The sequence below is a fragment of the Aulonocara stuartgranti genome (assembly GCF_965226115.1).
Source record: "Aulonocara stuartgranti genome assembly, chromosome: 22".
NCBI classification, from domain to species: Eukaryota; Metazoa; Chordata; class Actinopteri; order Cichliformes; family Cichlidae; genus Aulonocara; species Aulonocara stuartgranti.
Window position 1 is genome coordinate 13,162,787 of NC_138957.1, and position 14,359 is coordinate 13,177,145.

The 14,359-nt window shown below is 40.7% G+C and overlaps 1 protein-coding gene across 3 annotated transcripts in view; it reads right to left on the reverse strand.

The window, feature by feature from the left end:
* Positions 1-14,359, reverse strand: part of dlgap3 (discs, large homolog-associated protein 3) — a 153,361-nt gene that overhangs the window by 125,446 nt on the left and 13,556 nt on the right. For 2 of the 3 annotated variants that reach the window (XM_082521474.1, XM_082521472.1), the window contains exon 1: positions 2,507-2,767. The exons of the other annotated variant lie outside the window; for it this stretch is intronic. The gene's annotated coding sequence lies outside the window, so the exon portion shown is untranslated. Of the gene's footprint in view, positions 1-2,506; positions 2,768-14,359 lie in introns of those variants that run through there. 3 annotated transcript variants of the gene reach the window in all.

Consider the following 14,359-nt stretch of genomic DNA (forward strand, 5'->3'; position numbering starts at 1 on the left):
TTTCAAATCATCAAGTTTTTTAACATCAAATGAAGATAATGCAAGTAAACAATCTAACGCAATGCTGTTTATGATAATTTCATTTATCCAAACCTAGCCTGGCCGTCTTCAAAAAAGTAATTACCCCTTCTTGTAAACTTCGAATAAGCTTTGATTAATCCGACTTTATTAGAGGCTGAATACAGTTTTGTTCACCACACCTTGACCTGATTACTGCCAGGCCTGTCGAATCAAGAAATCACTTAAATTAAACCTGTATGAGAAAGTGAAGTAGGCTAAAAGATCTCAAAAAGCAAAATAGACATCTATCAGCCTGGAAACGATTACAATGTTATTTGGGACTGCAGCAAACCATGGTGAGTGCCATTATCTAGAGATAGAGAAAACTTAGGACAGTGATGAGGTGGCCAGCCAAGCAAAATTACTCCAAGAGAGCACTGATGACTCATTCAGGAGGTCACAAAAGAATGGAGAACAGTATCTAAAGACCTGCAGGCCTCACTTGCCTCAGTTAAGGTCAGTGTTGATGATTCAACCATAAGGAAGAGACTGGGCAAAAATGGTATCCATGGGAGAGTTACAAACCACTGCTGACAAATCTGTTCTCTACCAGAAAGTCCAGGAGGACAATATCTGACCATCAGTTCATGCCACGCTCAAGCAAACGTTTGATTATGAAGCAGGACAATGATTCAAAACACACCAGCAAGTCCACCTCTGATTGGCTAAAAACAGGCTGTTTGCGCTCAAAAAAACTCCAGTGTGGCCAAATCAAAACAATTCTGCAAAGAAAAGACACCAAATTAAAAAGACGCATTGCCAGTTACTGCAAATGGTTGATTGTGGTTCCTGCTGCTAAGGGTTGCACAACCAGTCATCAGGCTTAGAGGGCAATTACTTTTTCACCAGGGTCAAATAGGTTTGGATGACTTTTTTTGACCTTTAATAAAACATCATAATTTAAAAAGATAACTTTGCATATTTGTCAAACTAGACTATTTTAGTATGAAAAAATATAAAAAGTATAAAAAGTATTGTACAAAAAATTAAGACCGAGAGATAGATGGATCGACAGATAGTGTCGTGTTAATTTGTCCAAATGGTTACAGATTAAGTGGCTGCTATCTGTGCCACCTGCTGTTTAAACCGTAAACAAGCTCAAGTGTGTATGTGTGAATGCAAGTGTGTGTGTATTGTTCACAACATTGATCCGCAGCCATGTTCAGCTGGGTGCTACAAAGCCAGCACCAAGGGAAGTCAGAGCCCCACTAGATTTGCCAGTTTATAGCACACAGATACACATACACCACACACACACATACCCTCTACTCGCACAGACTACACGCACACATGTACTCCAAAGTTTGCACACATAAACACTGATGTGAGCAATAAAGCGTAAAAAGCCCAACAGCCTCTGCAGCTCTATTGAGCAGTGTAACTTGAGCATGAAGAGGTCATTAGTGCACAGTGTCTGTTTTTCTTTTCCTTCATCTCCTTCTGTCCCCAAGGGCATGTGCTTCCATATAGTATGTGTGTGGCACGCATGCTTCCGCAACTAGTTAAACTAGGTAAAAGCGCCCGCTGATCTAGCCATTTCCTCTTTACATCAGCAGGCAAACAAGCCACAGGGAAAACTACACATTCTACTTACCTCCACCACTCTCCTGCCTCTGTCTCTTCTCTGCTTCTTCAGGCATCTCCACACTCGCATGCTTTTCTTTGTTCTGTCTGCTCCTTCCCAATCAGTCTTCATGCTTTCCCCCTTCTACCTCTCACTTCCTATCTCCGTCTATTTCTACTCATCCCCTTTGTGTTTCATTCCTTCATGCACAAGTTCCCTGTTCACTCTCCATCTTCATCCTGCTTCTTTGGCCTTCAATAATTCAAGCAGCCTTTCTCTTGGTGTACAGTGTATGAAGCAGAAGTCCCCCCAGAGCCACAGACAGCAAGCTTTGGAGCATTGCTGATGGAAGCGTGTGCTTATGGGTTTTTATTTCAGAGTATTTAAACATGAAGAAATGGATTGCATGTCATATGCTTGCATTTGCTGTGTGTGATCAGTGTGAATAATTTGACCTACCTTCATTTTGAAAATAACTTGACAGGTCAACTAAACAACTTTTTTTCTTTTACTTCCTGCAGTTGGAATAACTCTGTCTTTCATATACTTACAAATAGTTTTTCAATGAATGGTTATAGCCAGAGATGGGCAGTAACGCGTTACAAGTAACGCGTTACTGTAATCTGATTACTTTTTTCAAGTAACGAGTAAAGTAAGGGATTACTATTGCAAAAACGGTAATTAGATTACCGTTACTTTCCCGTAGGAACGCTGCGTTACTGCGTTACTAAAACCGTGATTTTTTTTGCGAGAATGTCTCATGACAGTGACGTAAGCGAGTGCGCCGTTAGTGACAACAGCTGTGTGCAGGTCAACAATGGATCATATATGAGTGCAGGAGAGAGTATGAGCGTGCAGCGTTTTAAGCGTGGAAGTACTGACCTTACTTTGAGTTTGATTCCATAAAAAGTGACAAAAACATTAGTGTCCGTTGTGCGTAGGAAGAAAACTTTTTACAGTGAAAAAAACCCCTAAACTTCCAAGCAAGCACCGAGTGCACAACGACGTAATGGGAAACTCACAGAGAAACTCGCGGATTCATCAACTGACCGCGGCACACCTGCACCAGGGTAAACCTCCGCCTACCGCAGTCCTGCTTTACAGGTGAAAATAGAGCAACAGGACCGCTGAGTCTTTGACTTTATTTATTTCCTGCTGTGTTTTACTTGCATCTATTTGAAAGAGTGAGTGTAAACACAAAAAATATTTTATTTTATGTGCTGGAATGTGCAGAAAATAGGTTTAAATGTTAAACTAATTTATTCAAGTCAGAGAATGTTGCAGATAATTACATTTTTGCTTGATGCATAAAGTTAAAAGATTAAAACTGATAAAACAAGTTAAAAAAAGAGACTTTTCCATTTGATTACATTTTGTATGATGGAGTATGCAGAAAAAGTAGAATTGGGCTGAAAGATCTATCGCTTTATCACCTCTTCAGGTTGTAAATCGTGTTTTTAAAAAGTAACTAAGTAACTAAGTAATTAATTACTTTTGAAAATAAGTAATCAGTAAAGTAATGGAATTACCTTTTGGGGAAGTAATCAGTAATTAGTTACTGATTACTTTTTTCAAGTAACTTGACCAACACTGGTTATAGCTAGCTAAAAAACAACCCCAAACCCATAAAACCTTAACAATATAAAATTTCCCAATGTTTAAACCCAAAAGAGTGTCTTTTTCTTGAGGTTTTTCAGTATGAAGAGATAATATTTTGACAAACCAATCTGTTTAATTCTTTCTTTGAATAGGTTGAATAGGCTAAGCTAACATTAGCTTTTTCTCAGTTAGCTACAAAGAGCTTACATTACCTACCAGGCCACAAAGCACTGTTTTATTAAGGAAAGCTGGAAACTGGACTTAAATGAGCAACCACTCACTTGACTTTAATTTTGTTTAACAATCAGACTGAAGATTTTTCTAGATTTTAGCTTTGCGTTAGCATCATGCGACACAGTACACATGTACTTAAGTGTGTCTCGGTTCACTGACTTCACACTGGGATGACATCAATTCAAATAAAACTTTAAGAAGCAGCTGCAAAGTGTTAGAAATGGGCCATACAGATTAAACATTTTTAAAAGAGGTAACAAAAAATGACTCTTCTGAATCTTTGAATCTGAATCTTACTGCTTACTTTAAAAATTGGAGTGGTGCAAATTCTTATAAAGTTGGTATAACCAGCTCAACTTTTTAAGTGGCTCTGTAGTCCCTAAACTATTGGACATAGAAATAAGAATTGAAACAATGAAATAGCATCAGAGCACTTAGCAGATTAAACCGATGTGTGAATAATGTTGGCAGATTTAATAAATTTAGGCACCCTGATTAAGTAGCAGAAGAAAAAAAGAAGTGGATGACGCAAAAGGATGAAGTCATCAGAGAAGAGAGGCTATCGGTACTTTCCCCCCCTGCAACCAAAGGGAATTTGGGGTCATGTAAAAAGTAGAGTGCGCTTGCAGCCTCAGGATAATTTCAAATGGGAAACCATTTGACTTGACAAGTACATTAAAATTCAATATATTGACTTTATGAGACTTGTGTGTTTCCCAAGTTCCTCCCTGTACGACACACACACACACAAATATACATATGCATGCACACAGACATCACTTTGTAAAGGCAGCTCTTCTTTATTATCAGTAATATTATTAGGAATTTGTCACTCCAGGCACTTGACTGCGATCTCAGTGACAGTATAAGTGTAATCACTCTTCATGACTGCTTAGCACATGTCGATGTCCATAAATGTGGATTGATTTAAAAGCTGAAAATTGATGCAGCAAAAAAAGAAAACACAGACACAGAAATGTGCATAGGTATTGCTGAACAAACATCCGTCTGTTTGCGAGGCACACTGAGATGTGTAATGCTTGCTAAAGCAGGCACACAGTCATTAGCACGAAGTGGTCAATGATCATTGTTTACCAATGGTTTAGGTAGCATCCATATGCCTCTAATGAATGGCATTAGGGTGCAGGTCGGAGCTTGCACACTAATAGGAAGGTTAGTCTGACATTTCACCAGTCTCAGTATTACTCCTACAATTACCTCTTGACATTTCTGCATTAGGCTCATATTCAGGCCTGTTTCTCTGGACACGGTGAGTATGTGTGCCGGTGTCTGTGTGTTGAAAATGGCAGATTAATCCTGTTATTTTCCATCACTGCAAACATTTACAGCTGTAATTTCCAGCCCCTGTCTTTGATAGTGAGCGGGCTTTAGGCACACCTGGCGTATCTAAGTGGACTCAGGCCACAACAGCAACAGTCAGGACTTAATGAGATTCCTTCTTTATCACCTTGTTCTCATTTAAATAGCTGATGGGATTTAATTTTGGCCCCAGTTGTTGTTGGTGGTGGTGGTGTTTAGTCGAGTGAATGTTAAAACGTCATGCGAGATCACATAACGTCAAGTTTAAATCAAAGGCAGGCTGAGTAGCATTGATATTCCCTCACTTTAAGGAAGGAGAGCTCTGAGTGTGTGTTTCTGTGTGAGCATGTGTGTCTATGCTTGTCTGTAGCTGCTTCTTCTACAGTGCCCAACTTCAAAAGCTGCGTCTTCACTTTAATCTTCTCTTCTCCTGCACTGCGGACCCAAAGAAAGACAGAAGAGAGTAGACCGGGCTCTCTGTGCCACTCCCATCCTTCCCAGAGATGCCTCTTCCTCTTTCTCTCTCTCTTCGTATACATGCACTTTCTCTACCTCTCTCGCTCTCTCTCTCTCTCTCTCTCTCTCTCACCTATACACATATCCTAAAACACACACACACAGACACACAAAAGTATTCAAATGCTTGCTGTGTAAACACGCACTACACATGCTATTTGGCCTTGTAGTGACTTATAGTAATAGCGTCATCGTTCTTTCTCTCGCTCCCACTGACACAGTCACACTGCATTGCAAAGCGTTGGCGCAGTGAGGTGAATGTATCAGGCATATTAAGTCATACTAGGAGGGTGCTGAGCAGCAGACTGGAGGGAAAGCTAGAACTGGCACCTTGGAATTTCCACCACTGCAGCGTCAAAAATTGAAAAGCCAGTTCCAATTGGAACCCAGTAATTAGAACTGACCTGAATGGCTGCACTGAATATGGAATGAGAGCGATGAAGATACAGAGAGCGAGGGAGAAGGGCAGAGTGGAAACAAGGACAAATGACCTGAACCTCAAAAAGTAACGGATCAGAGAATGGGAATAAATCAACCCTGTGGTATCTAACTTTCGTCATAACAACTAAATGATTATGTCTGACAGTCAAACTCTGCAGAATTCTTGCCACTCTCAAAGAAACAGCACAAAATTGGGAGGAAAACCAGCTGTGCACTGTAGGGTTCTAGACTAGAATCAACACGCAAATCAAGTGTGCTAGATTTTAGCAAACATATCTGTTTAGCATGCAAAAAGCACCTAGTAAAATATCTATGGACACTACTACTCTGCATCAGAGCTCTTAACTCATGTGTATAGTTATTTTGTCAGTTCATTTCACATTTATAAAAGCAGAGTGACATTTGCGCAGCTGTTATATTTAATTTGCATACGATTTTATAAATCCCACTCTGGCAAAGCTTAGTATAAATATGCAGTGGACAAATGCAAAAAGTGGACCCACTGTGGACTACCACACTAGCAACTACACTACACTGCAAAAAGTATTCCCTCGCCTGCACACGTATATGAACTTAAGTGGCATTGCTATCTTAATCCATAGATTTTATATGACGTTGGCCCACCCTTTGCAGCTATAACAGTTCTGGGTTGGCGTTCCACAAGGTTTAGCAGTGTGTTTGTGGGAATTTTTTACCATTCTTCCAGAAACACATTTGTGAGGTCAGACACTTATGTTGGACGACAAGGCCCGGCTCGCAGTCGCTGCTCTAATTCTAAGGTGTTCTGTCAGGTTGAGGTCAGTCCAGTCAGGTTCTTCCACAACTAACTTGCTCATCCATGTCTTTATGGACCTTGTTTTGTGCCCTGGTGTGCAGTCATGTTGGAACAGGAAGTGGCCAGCCCCAAATGTCACTCCAGAGGACACGCCACTGCCCTAGAGTCCAGTGGCAGCAGTGGCTGCAGTGGCTGCAGTGGCAGCGTGCTTTACGCCAGGTCGTCCAATGCTTTGCATGGTGCTTGGTGATGTAAGGCTGGTGTTCTTGAGCTAACCTGAAGGCCTGCGCACTATACCCTTCACCATCCGCTGACCCCTAAGAGCTGACTGTGGATTATTTAGTAATGAGGAAATTTCATAACTAGACTTGTTGCACAGGAGGTATCCTATCACGGTACTATGCTGGAATTTACTGAGCTCCTGAGAGCAACTCCTTCTTTCATAAATGCTTTTAGAAAAAGTGCATGTCTAGGTGCTTGAATTTATACACCTGTGAAGTATTTGGAACATCTGAATCCAGTGATTTGGATGGGTGTGTGAATACTTTAGGCAATATAGTGTATTTTTTGTAGACTAGATCCATGTCAGACATTTCACCTAGACCCACGATCTTCCTGTTATAAGAAGGTAAAATGTGAAAAGAGTGTTGTTATTGCTGCTGTTACTACTGTTTATATAGCATTTCAAAAGCTACTTCTCTATTCCATCACCCTCCTGCGTCTGCCCTCCTCTAGACAGGGAAGGTATTCGAATCACCACTCTGTGCCGCATTAAGCTCAGTGTTGTCATATGTGGGGATCAGCGAGGTCGGAGCCTCGATCCCATCATGTACAACGCTGGAGATCTACAGCGTACTATCTCAAATTAAAGTTTAATTTTCTCTTTTCCCTGTCTTCCTTCATCCAGCCCTGTTTCTGCTGACCCTGCCCCCCATCCCTTCAAAGCTTTCAATCACTGGTGGTCCTATACCTATCTCTCCTCACAGTCTTTTAAACTCCCATTGGTTTAACATTGACCATCACCTTGTCCATCTACCTCCAGACCCTCCAAGACTGATGGACTGAAAGACTGACCCTGACACCAGAGGCTGAAAATGAGAAAACGGAAGAGGAGCTGAGGGGCTAGAGAGAAGAGGAGTCACGAAAATGTCAAGAATGAGTGACAAGGGAAATCACATTACTTGGAAGGATAGCTACCTATAGATATGAGCAGAGGGATTTATTTTCAAGGAAACACAGACTTGGGCTGGCACAAAAAACTCCTCGCTTGGTATGATTAAGAGAAATGGTGAGATAGATGTTACGATACGATGAAAACCTTAAAGTGCATTTTTAAAGTATCCGAGTTTATTTATAATACAGCTTGCACCTGCATTTTAAAAATGAACAATTTATCAATGTTCAAATACAAAGGCTTAAAATAACCTATGTAACCAATAATAACTGTCTGAGGTCTCCATTATTAGTAATCCTAATCAATACATCGTGGAGAAAGGAAAATATGTTTTGTTTTGTTTGTTTGTTTGTTTGTTTGAATTTAGTTTTTTGCATATTCTGATTGCATAGAATATGGTTGGGATCATCACTTAGACTTCAGAGAGTTAAGCATTTTCAATTGTAATATAGTCATTTTTAAATTATTTTGTTTATGTAAGATATTAAAATCTTTGATCTTTTAAGTATATTTAAAAACTAACATCAAAAATATCTCATTAGTGCAAGGCTGTAGAAAAGTCTTGAGTGGCCCCTCATTACTTTGTATTTTGATTCGAAGGAGCCAGACTTTCGTATAACTTTCTTCTAAACTGATCATGAGCAATATTTCTGTGTGTTTTTCTGTTTTTTAAGTCGCTTAACAATAGAAAGTACAGAAAAGGTGCATAACTCAAGGGATGATCCAGTGCCAAGTCCATACCATCAGCACCAGCTCCCCTCAGGGCTGTGTTCTTTCTCGTCTGCTCTTCTCCCTGTACACCAACTGCTGCACCTCCACCCACCAGTCTGTCAAGCTAATCAAGTTTGCAGATGACACCACCGTTATTGGACTCATCTCGGACGGGGACGAGTCTGCCTACAGGAGGGAGGTTGAACGTCTGGTGTCCTGGTGCAGCCACAACAACCTGGTGCTGAATGCCCAGAAGACAGTGGAGATTATTGTGGACTTCAGGAAGCACACAGCTCCACTCCCCCCCATCATCCTGACTGACACCCCCATCACCTCTGTGGACTCATTCCGCTTCCTGGGTACCACCATCACCCAGGACCTGAAGTGGGAGCCCACCATCACCTCCGTCATCAAGAAAGCCCAGCAGAGGATGTACTTCCTGAGGCAGCTGAAGAAATTCAACCTGCCAACACGGACGATGATGCAATTCTACACTGCAATCATCGAGTCCATCCTCACCTCCTCCATCACCGTGTGGTACGCTGGAGCCACTATCAGGGACAAACAGAGACTGCAGCGTGTTGTGCGCTCTGCTGAGAAGGTGATTGGCTGCAGACTCCCATCTCTGCAGGACCTGTACACCTCCAGGACACTGGGGCGTGCAGCTCGGATCTCAGCTGACCCTTCTCACCCTGGACACAGTCTGTTTGACCTGCTCCCCTCAGGCAGGAGGCTCCGGTCCATTCGCACCAGAACCTCTCGCCATAAGAACAGTTTCTTCCCCTCTGCTGTTGGTCACATGAACAATAACCATATGACTGTACCCGCCACTAACACATGACCCTACGCTGTGTCACTGCATCATTCTATGTTTGGCACTGATCACCACCTGCACTCATGTATATATCTTTCAACGTAGCACTCTTAATTCTTATTCTCATGTATATATCTCATGTATATCTCATGCACATATATTTCCACGTAGCACTTTTAATTCTTATCCCTACTTTTATTTTTTTCCATGTCTATTTAAGTGCTATTTATGACAGCATGTTTGCACTGAAGCACCGCAGCAATTTCCTAATGTTGTAAACCTGCTCAACATTTGGCAATAAACCCCATTCTGATTCTGATTCTGATTCTGATTCTGATACATAATAAAGAAAATTCCCCAAAAAGTCATTTTTAATCGTATGTTTAGACACTTTGTTGCTTTTGTCGAATCAAAAATCAAATCAAAAATGGCAAAGATAATGCAGTTATCTCACCTCCAACTAGGTGATCCCCAAACTCCCTACTGGCCACAAACATGGCGTTTTTCATTTTTTTAAAAATGAGTAAAAAGAAGAAGATGCAGGCCTGATAAAAAACAATAAATAAAAAAAAAAACATCTCCAGCAGATAAACAGTATCTAAAAGTCATGTCTTTAAGGAATAGGAGGGGAAAAACTGACATAGGACATGAGAGATGTTTATGTTTGCTAAAGCCTCATCAGATATGGTTTCAGAGGAAGAGTGGCTGTCAGGAAGCCATCCTTAAAAAAAGGGAAACAGGGAGAAAAGCCTGAGGTATGCCAAATTGCACAAGAACTGAAAATCAGTGTAAACAAATCTGACAAAATGATGACTCCAGATTTTTGATTCAGATCATCATCAAAATGTATGAGGGAGGTCAGAAGAGAGTTACAATAGTAAGTGTCTACAGCCGTTTGTAAAACACGGTGGAGGCTCTGTCATGGCTTGGAATGCATGTCGGTCAGTGATCTTTTCAAGATAAGATTTTAATCCACTATTTGAAAATTATCTGATCAGCAAAAGCTTAATTTTTTAGCATGACAATGATCCCGAACACACTATCAATGCAGTGACAGCATACCTGGATAAAAAAACAAACAATGGGACTCCATCAGTTTTGTACTGGCCTCCCCAGTTTCTTGACCTCCACAACAGTCCCAGTTCCTCATGTAGGCCCTTGGGAAAATGCCCAGTAGATTTAGATGATTTTACACCTTGATTAGATTTCAGATTCAGAGTTATGTGTCCAATCAATATGATTTTGATTTATGATTTTGCATGGCAGTGTTTTTGGCCAACCCATGAGGTCGAAAGAACTGCCCGCAGAGCTTAGAGATAAGGCACAGATCTGGAGGAGGCTAAAAATCTCCTGAATTAAATGTTCCCAACAGCACAGTTCTAGCTTTGTGAAAGATTGGAACAAGGAGGACTCTTCCTGGAGCTAGCCACTTAGCTAAACTTAGCAATCATTTAAACACTAAGGAAAGAAGTCATGGTTCAAGTGTAACGTAAAGCTGGGTTAAAGGTTTGCCTTGCAAAGGGACAATCAACCTTAGCACTAGAGATGCAAAAAGATGCAAACAAACAAAAAGTTATACTGACTAATAGTCTAAGTATTATTTTAAACACTGGTAAAGATATCAGTCAAGAATTTTATGTGTGCATCCCTGCCAAGAACACATTCAAAGCAAGACAACGTGAGAGTAGCTTAGGGAAAACTCTGTCAGTCTCCTTAAAAGGCCCCGCCAGAGTCATGACTTGAATCCAATTGAGTATCCCTGGAGAAGCCAGAATGGCTGTCCACGGGTGGTCCCCATCCAATCTGACAGCGCTTTCGAGGATTTAAAGAGATGGCAGAAAATCCCCAAATCTGAAAGCGTAAAGGCTGCAATCAATCTGATATTTTTTTTATTAACCTTACAAAAAAATGTTATTTGTGTTTCCGATTTCTTATTTACCCTCTCAAGGCAGGCGTTGCAGATTTGCAACAAGTAAAAGCTAACAACCTGATTACCCCACATACATATTTTATGAGGGGTTTTTTTACTCAGAAGTACCACTGCAGGTATTATTTTGTGCATTAGCAACAAAAACTTAATTTGAGCCTGAGAGGGTTATAGGTAACTAAGTGTATGAGGGGAATAAAACCAAACAATTTTTAGCTCAATGGATCTAAACACTTCCTGATATACACCCACACCCACAAACATGAACACTGTTCCACAAAAACTGTCAAATACCACGGTCACACTTAGATGCCCAGGTTGCAGCACAGTGAATTCAGATGCACACACATATACACACACATACAAAGCAAACCTCAGTCCAATCTTTCTATTAATTCCTCGGTTGCTTTCGCTCAAAACTAAATCCAACATACAGCACAGTAAACACCATTTAACCTCTGTACACCTGACAATTCGAAGACTGGTCTTTTAATTGCTTTTTGAAACTGAACTTAGTGATTAAAGGTTTTCCTTGATGTTTCTTGTGCATAAATCATATCTGTCTACAGATATGAAATAATGAAGTGTTCTCAGCGTGTCACCCAAAGCACAATCAGTGTTCCAGCAACCAGATACTCTGAAAATTGGATCAAAAGAATTTCTTATCAGCACAGGATGGACTTTCTTGCATAATCTACTTATTCAAACACTAGTGATTGATTACATCATCCATAAAATGTCAAGCTAGGTAGTTCTTGTTCTGCTCTTCAGCATTGGTGACCTCACTTTGGACTGGCTAGTAAATTTTCCATACCAAATTCACACATCCATGTCTTTATGGTCCTTGCTTTGTGCACTGGTGTGCAGTCATGTTGGAACAGGAAGGGGATATCCCCAAACTGTTTCCACAAAGTTGAAACAGCATGAAATTGTCCAAAATGTCTTGGTATGCTGAAGCATTAAGTGTTTCTTTCACTGGAACTAAGCCCAACTCCTGCAAAACAACCCCACACCATAATCCCCAAACTTTACATTTGGCACAATACTGAACCCAAACTCCTTCATCGGATTGCGAGACAGAGAAGGGTAAGAGCCTCAGAGAACACGTCTCCATGAAGGTGATCCTGGGTGATTGATTTTATACACCTGTGGGCATGGCAGTGATTGGAACACCTGATTCAATGAATTTCTGATGAATGTCTGAATACTTTTGGCAAGGGCGTGACTTCTCAGGTTACGAAAAGACTTCCAGTTGACTTCCAGTCTATAAGATAAGGGCCATTCAGCTCCTGTGTCTGTGACCCCAGTGAACACTTTCTTCATAGGTCTTAAGGTTCAGTCACTATCCTGAAATCTTACTGAATACAATTTAAAGGTTGTTTCATAAATTTCAGACTGTCCACCTCTTGTCCAGCTCTATCTTATCATGTCTGGTTTAATAACATCATCCAGCTTGAGTTTTCCTAACAGAATGTACGTAACAGACCAATAGGTAAAATCACAGTGGCTACATTTATTTTTTATATAACGCCTACAGCGAACTTTCATTAAAAGAGTGAGGCTTTTGTCAGCTGCTGCATTAACTGCATTAATATATCTGCATTTCTCTTAGACATAAAACCACCACGGCCAAGTAGAAGTCTATATATGCAAAACGCCGAAGGTCGAGTGAACATTCCTACATTGAACACTGAAAGACAGTAAAAAGAGTAAATCGGTGAGTTAGATAAGCAGCCACCGGATGAGCTTGAGGCAAGCAGCTTGACAGGAAGAGGAGACGATGCGTATTCATGCTGTTAAAAGTACTGGGTTAATTTACTGCACATTCATATAAACAAACATACTCTGAATGTTTTGCTCTCCTGTAGCTCAACATAGACACTAAAATGTGCAGACACACACTCACAGGGATGGGGAAATGTATTCCATTAGTGGGTATAGTAGGTACCAGAACTCTGGCTGATGCTCAGTCTCTATAATGGGCTCAGTCCCGCAACCCTACGGTGATCCAGCCATTCCAACTGCCTGTCATACTGGCAAGAGTGTGTATGTGTGTGTGTGTGTGCACTAGTGTGCACCCCCACCCCCATGGAGCTAGTCTCTTATCTATTTATGCGCCTGCTGGTTTCCCTGCCTTTACCATCAATGTTTGCACAGCAACTAGTCACATCTACAGTCTCGAAACTTGGGGCACTCAACTTTTGTTCTATATTGAATAACCACAATGTGGATGTTTATTGCTGGTAAGAAGTGATGCTATTGCCACTGCTGATGCTTAAATCATCCAGTAATAAAAAAATTTCTGTGTTCAATTCTAATCCCTTCTCACTGAATTTATAAGCAGTGTGTTGCCTCATTAGCTGTGCCCTTCACATTCAAGACAGAGGCCAGGGATCCTCCAGCATCATGTCAGGTCACTGGACCTTTTGATCCCTTTTATGCAGACAGGTCAGGGCTGTGTGACTGCCTTCTTGCTTTCCTGTTGGCTCTGGCTTCTCTCTCTGTCCCTCAGCTAGAAGAGATCTATGTAACCCCAACTGGCCCCTAGTGGAAATCACGAGTGCGGTTAGGGTAATGACATGAAGTTTTTACTTTTGGGCAGTTATAAGTAAAAAAAAAAATGCAATTTTTCCTGGGTTTATAAAAAAACTGTCTCCATTCAACTGTCAAATTATCCTTCAAATTCTAATTGAAAGGTAAATAGATTCTCACAGTTGGAAACTAAATCGAATAATGGTGGGTAAATGAATTAAGTGCAATTAATTGACTGTTGTGATGTAGTGTAAGCTAAGGCCATGTTTGCCTATGGCTTCGAATAAAGCGTGAGACTGTCTTTGGTAACATGTGGCGTAAAATGTCAAAGGTACCCTGTTGTTTAGGTGATAATACTTCTCCTAAAATTCATGTTACATTTTTTTCGGGAGCTGCATTTGGTAAGTATTGGTTTTGCTGACTTACATCAGTACTGTGCAAAAGTTTTGAGCCACCCCACATCACTTCCTCATTTCCTCCCAAGATTTTCTGTCATCTTTAAAGTGCTCTTGGTCAATAGTTCTCTTTCTCTGGACATTGGTTGCTTTCCCCAGTCATTATCAATCCACTCCTTGTACCTGATTTCTTTTTTTTTTTTTCAAAATTGCTGCACCATTTCTCCCATTTTGCTAGCCAAATATAGCCAAAGAAATTACTTTTTTGGACTATTGCAATGAGCAAATAAAATGCAT